Source organism: Monodelphis domestica, chromosome 6 (assembly GCF_027887165.1).
Source record: "Monodelphis domestica isolate mMonDom1 chromosome 6, mMonDom1.pri, whole genome shotgun sequence".
Taxonomy (NCBI): Eukaryota; Metazoa; Chordata; class Mammalia; order Didelphimorphia; family Didelphidae; genus Monodelphis; species Monodelphis domestica.
Window position 1 is genome coordinate 278,425,579 of NC_077232.1, and position 6,000 is coordinate 278,431,578.

The window sequence follows — 6,000 nt, forward strand, 5'->3', positions numbered from 1 at the left end:
GTATTCTAAATTCTTCACAATGGACACACTCAAGCAAATTCACATCTTCAAGAAATCGGAGAATAGCTTCCTAGTGGATACATCCAAGCCAATCAATATTTTAAGAAAGATACAAAGAGGGCAGTAGTTTGGGACTGGCTTATCTGGGAGGTGCTGATGTGAGGATCAGTCAAGCCACAGAGCTGGACCTCAAAGAGGGTTCTATAGATACTAGCTAAAACAAAGATACAATAGGAGAGAACCCTAAAACAAAAGGGTACTCAAGACAGGTACTTCAGATTTGATCCTGGGTACTTCAGGGTCTAAGAACAGTCCTGCCTTAGGCAAATTTCCAAACTCAAAGGACTCAATTCAAAACAGTGTCCAAACAGGTAGAAGGATGGAGTAATCTTGTCTAGTAGGGAGCTTAGAGAGAAATGAATGAGGGAGAGGGGGGAAAAGCGTTTATACTTTGGGGGTATATTAATAACTCTGAATAACTTGAAAATAGCACACTGATTTCTCACTCCACACTGTACACTCGAGGTGAAATCTGGACCCCTCAATTTTACCCCTGCCCTTTGAGAAACCCCAGGACCAGGCACATCTATTTGGGGTTGAACTGTAGACCTTAAACTGTTTAGAGACCGGAGTATAGATGGGATCTATGAACATAGTCAAAATGGTGAGTGCCTTTGTTTGTTTTACAAGTTTCTCCCATTGTATTACAGTCCTCTCTCAGGAAGCCAGGCTCTGGCTCTAAGTTTGACCCTTTTCTTTGAAGTTGTTATAATTGACTGCTCCCTGATACCCCTGAGGCTGGCTGCAGACCTCTTTGCAGCCTGCTTGTAGTTTGTCTATGCATGCTTGCCATACCAAGTTCTCCAGAGGGTATAAAAGACCCCCAAGTTCTGTCCCTCTTTGGAGCTGGCATCCAGTGCCCAGTCTTCTCCCAGGAATACATCCCCAGAGTCCCCAGAGTGTAAGCCCTGTGTAGATATTGGCGCTGGGCTCTATGTGGTTGCTCAATAGTGTACCTATCCCTATCCTGATTAAAGACTTAGTTTTTCTGACTATCTAATAGTTCTGTATTTTTTCTAAGGTAACAGTACTAAACCTTGAGGATACCTTTGGGGGATAAGGAAAGGCAGAAATTCCCTATTCTCAAGAAGTTCATAGGTAACAAGAGTGACATCAAATTATTGTTGTTCAGTTGTGTCTCTGTGACTTGCCCAAGGTCACACAGCTAAGCACGTTCAGATTTGAACTCAAGAAGCTGAATCCTGACTTGAGGTATCCATTGAGCCAACTAATTATCCATTGTCAATATGGAATCTAGGAACCTCAAACTTGTGGCCTAGTGGGATCTGGTGAACCCTCAGATTTGACCCTGTACCTGTGAGAATCCACCCTGAGTGGAATCTCAGGCTTAACAATCCACTTCAGATGGAGACTAAGGCCAAGCAGAAGCCGAGTGACTCTTTGGTCCCCAGTTCGATCCTCGGAAGGAGGGTGTGATATACTCTTGGCTTTGGCTTGGGCTTAGTCTCCATCTGAAGTGGATTGTTAAATCTGAGATTCCACTCAGGGTGGATTCTCACAGGTACAGGGTCAAATCTGAGGGTTCACCAGATCCCACTAGGCCACAAGTTTGGGGTTCCTAGATTCCGTGTTGACACCATCATTCAGTACAGACAAATACTGGATAAATTGGAGATGATCAACAAGTGGTTGGTTAGAAGACTATCAGTGTCTGAAAAGCTTTCCCCCATATTTGACTTGCCTATTTTATTTCTTAACTATTTAGAACATTCCAAAATTATATATCTTCCTTTGTTTAATGCTTTCCAATCCCCCGGGTCTATACTTAAAAGTCAGGGGATCTCATTTTCTCTCCTTTGCATGTTTTGTATACCAGTTGAGAAGAATCATGCTTGGCTTTTTCTTACTAATGTCACTCATACTCTTACATTTTGTTTTTTAATGAATAAAGTTTCCCATAGACAGCTAGTGTGACAAAGTGGATAAAGTACTGCCTCTGGAACTCAAAGACTCATCTTTGAGTTCGAATCTGGCCTCAGACATTCACTAACTATGTGGACCTGGGCAAGTCACTTAACCCTGTTTGCTTTAGTTTTCTCATCTGTAAAATGAACTGGAGAAGGAAGTGGCCAAATTTGCCAAGAAAACTTCCAGTGAGATCAGGAAGAATCAGAAAAGAGCAAAATGTCTGAACAATAAATTTCACATTCTAAGTGCTGTCATAATAAAAAATTACATCCAGAAACTAAATTGGAAAGTAATAAATTACATTGATCCAAAACAATTCCACAGGACTCATGAGGAAAAAAAGCCATCCATTTCAGATGACATGGGCACTGTACCCCAGAAACCCAGGCCAACTATTATCAGGGAAACTCCCTTGCCTTTGAGTCCTCATGACTCTTAACCTAGAAACACCCAATGACCCCACCTAGGGTCCGGAGATGTTTACCCTCTTTTGCCCTCTAGATTTAAGATGGACAAAGAGATGAATCTTTATGCCTCCAGGCAGGCCCCAGTCAGATGACCACCTCATCCCACCAAATGCCTGAGGGACTAACACTCTCAAAGTCACATCCACACCAGGACATAGCATCTAAAGAGTATATAAACCCCAGAACTGATGTTGTCTGGGGGACAGCCTTTCCATCCATGCTGTCCTCCCAAGGAATTGCTCCCCATCTTGCTGTCCCACCTTGCTATCCTCCTGGCCACTCTCAACATTACTTTCTAAATTTAATAAATCTCCTTTTTGTTTTAAGTTAAGTTTTGGAGTCTTGCATGCTTGCAAAAGGTACCCTTCCCACCCATAACACAGAGAGAGTACTCATTAACAAGTAGAAGTATAATTTTCTTTCTTTAATTTTTTGGCCTTTTTTCAGGCAATATTGCTGATATGAAGATATGTCTTGCATGATTTTTTTGTATAACATTTATCTTCTGAGAGTAAGAGAATTTAGGACTCAAAATGTTTAAGGAAAAGAATGTTTTGAATAAATAAATAGCAAAATTTGAAGAAAAAAAAAAGAAAGGTATAAACTGACCCAAATCCTGAGGTGAAAATTCAAGTATCCCATGCTCTTAACCTGAGTGAAACCTCCAAGCTTAGAAACCTCAGATCTTTAAATTCATTAAATAATTTGAATAGATGAAATGAGTCTCTTTAAATTCATTAAATAATTTGAATAGATGAAATGAGTCTATCTTAAGACAACAGTTGGATCCTTAAAAAACTTTTGTAGAAAAAAAGAAGAAAAAGAAATGACAGGTATGCTCAAATGTGAATGTACATGGAGATGAGCAGGGAATTAGGGACCAACTTGGCAAATGTAACTCACTACACCCACTAAAAGCAACTTTTGTTAAAATAAATTAAACAACAAAAAAAAATCAAAGTTTTAGACTTGAAATTTAGTCCCTTTTCATTTGAACAACACAACAGAAGGTATCCTGCAAAGTCTTGCTTTAGTATAATCTTCAGAAATGATCAACCATCACTTGTTTATCTAGAGTATTATGTACTGGACACACAGGAAATCAAGTACTTAAGAAAAATAATGCCAAAAAAAAGATAAAAGATTAAAAAAAATGAACCTATTTGTTATTGATCTGATCAAACACATATTTATGGTCCTAAGCTACTTGCAAAGTTGAAAAGAGGAATCTTACCTGCTTGGAGTTCACAGGAGAAATGAAACCTATGCAGGGCAGGGGGAAGGCACAAATGTTTCTCTGAGAGTAATTAAGTGGAATAAAAGATAAGCTCCCAGGCACTCAGTGACCATGGGAGTTTTGAGTGTTTGTGGCATCCAGAAAAAAAGCAGCTTCCTGAAAAGAGAACTGTTTTCTGTAGCCACATTTTGAGCCTACCTAAGGTTTCACTAGATTGTGGTCAGAGAAAAGGGAAGTTCTATTTTGCATTCCAATGTGTATTTTACAGTTGATGGGTTTTACGCAAATACTTCCAGGTCCCTAGTAATGTGCACAGGCAAATGTGTTACCTCCTCATAAAGAAATTAGAGAATTACATCAGTCAATACAAATCAATCCACTGTCACCTAATTTGTGTGTGTGTACAAATATCATACAGTCAGGGGGTATAGAGGTGTCCCTGGGGTTCTGGAAGGATGACTTTCACAAGAATGCATGACAGGCCCCAGTCAGATGACCACTTCACCCCACCAAATGCCTGAGGGACGAACACTCTCCTTGGTAAAAAGTATAATATCCCCAGAACTAGTGTCCTCTGGGGGACCGCCTTTCCATCCATGCTGTCCACATCTTGCTGTTCCTCCTTGCTATCCTCCTGGCCATTCTCAACATTACTTTCTAAATTAATAAATTTCTCTTTTTGTTTTTAAAGCTAAGTTTTGTAGTCTTGCATTCTTGCAAAAGGTATCCTTCCCAAACCCCAGGGGTACACATCCAAAACCCCCATAACATTAGAAAAGTTATCAGATGTTTTGGGGTTAGGAGTCACAAGGACAGAAGGGAGCAAAGGAATTTCCCTGTTTACAGTTTGCTTGGGTTTTGGGGGTACGATGCCCACGCCTGTGTGAGGTAAATCTAGGGAAGGAGGAAGGGAAGTTTTTGTTTTCAAAAGTTGACCTGCAGCACTTATATGGGGTGTCAACATGGAATCTAGGAACCCCAAACTTGGGATCTGATGAACCCCAGGTTTTAGGACTAGCTTATGAATTGGAGACCCCAAAGTTTGCACTTGTTCCCTGTTCCCATGGGAATGTACCCTGAAGGGAATCCCAGGTTAGCAGTTTCAGACTGAGTGGGAGACCCTCAGGTGAATGATAAGCCTAGTTGGGTGAGACTAATCATATGCTAAGGACCCTCTTTGTCTTAGGTAGTCTCCCCTATTGTATCAGACCCTTTCCCAAGAACATCCACACCTGATCAGGAACCATCTTTTAGTATCCATTCTAAACAGCCCCTTCCAAGTTAAGGGGGGGTAGGTTTCCTGGGCACTCCAAATCTCCAGAGGAATCTCAGGTCACAGAGTACAAGAAGAATTTCCTATTCTTGCACCCCAGTAGTGCTGGCTAAAGGAAGCCCACTTGAAAGGAACTGCATGATAAAAGGAGTCTCTGAGAGATATATTTCCTTTGCAGAACTGATATGCACCTTCTCTCATGGCCAGGAACTGCTGTGCTTTTCACCTTGCACCTAGTCGCTGTCCCTAAGGGGTATAAAAATTCTGAACCCCATCTCTTCATAGAGGCAGACCTTTACATGCACCTTCCTTGGTCACTCAACTGAATAAATTTCTCTATTTTAAAAGATAATCATTGAAGCCTGTCATTCTTTTTTTTTAATTTTTTATTTAATTAATTAATTTAGAATATTTTTCCATGGTTACAAGATTCGTGTTCTTTCCTCAACCCTACCGCCACCTCCCTCCCATAGCCGAGGCACAATTCCATTGGGTCCGAGCCTGTCATTTTTGAGGGAGCCCCCTTCCCCAATCTGGGTAAATCTCATGCTCTCCTAGAACATGCTAATATAACCCAACTCAGGAGCCAATTCCCTACCTGAAGTTATGGAAGTGTATATATTTGTGGAGGGAGTCATTCTCTGCCAGTATCCCAAAGCCTCCCAGCATCTGGGGTACTCTTCAAAAGATTCTTCACCTAACCTCCCAGAAGCATGCCACCATTGTCTATGCAAGCTCATTCTTGGCAGCCATCAAATGATGTTAATATAGAAGGAGTCATTTGGCCTTGTGGAAAGATGCTAAAGAATTCCTGAAATTGTTCACTATTGGGAAGATGCTTATTACACAGGTTAATGGGGTTATTGGGATCCTGACTATTAGTGGCTATTCCAATCAATAGATCTTCCATGAGGCAGACCTGAAAATAGGGCCTGCCACTATCCCAGGGGTAGAATAGAGCAAATCTGAGTCACTCACTTGGAAATAGAATAAAGTTAAAGAAAACTGGAGCAATATTTTCTTTTACTCTCATT

The 6,000-nt window shown here is 40.9% G+C and overlaps 1 protein-coding gene across 2 annotated transcripts in view; it reads right to left on the bottom strand.

Moving 5' to 3' along the window:
• The window catches only part of PLAC8 (placenta associated 8), a 37,926-nt gene extending 34,044 nt beyond the window's left edge, over positions 1 to 3,882 (bottom strand). Inside the window, exon 1 of one of the 2 annotated variants that reach the window (XM_056803281.1) lies at positions 3,691 to 3,882. The gene's annotated coding sequence lies outside the window, so the exon portion shown is untranslated. The remainder of the gene's footprint in view (positions 1 to 3,690) is intronic. The other variant, XM_007495762.3, reaches the window with a different exon arrangement.
• Between the last annotated feature and the right edge of the window lie 2,118 nt (positions 3,883 to 6,000).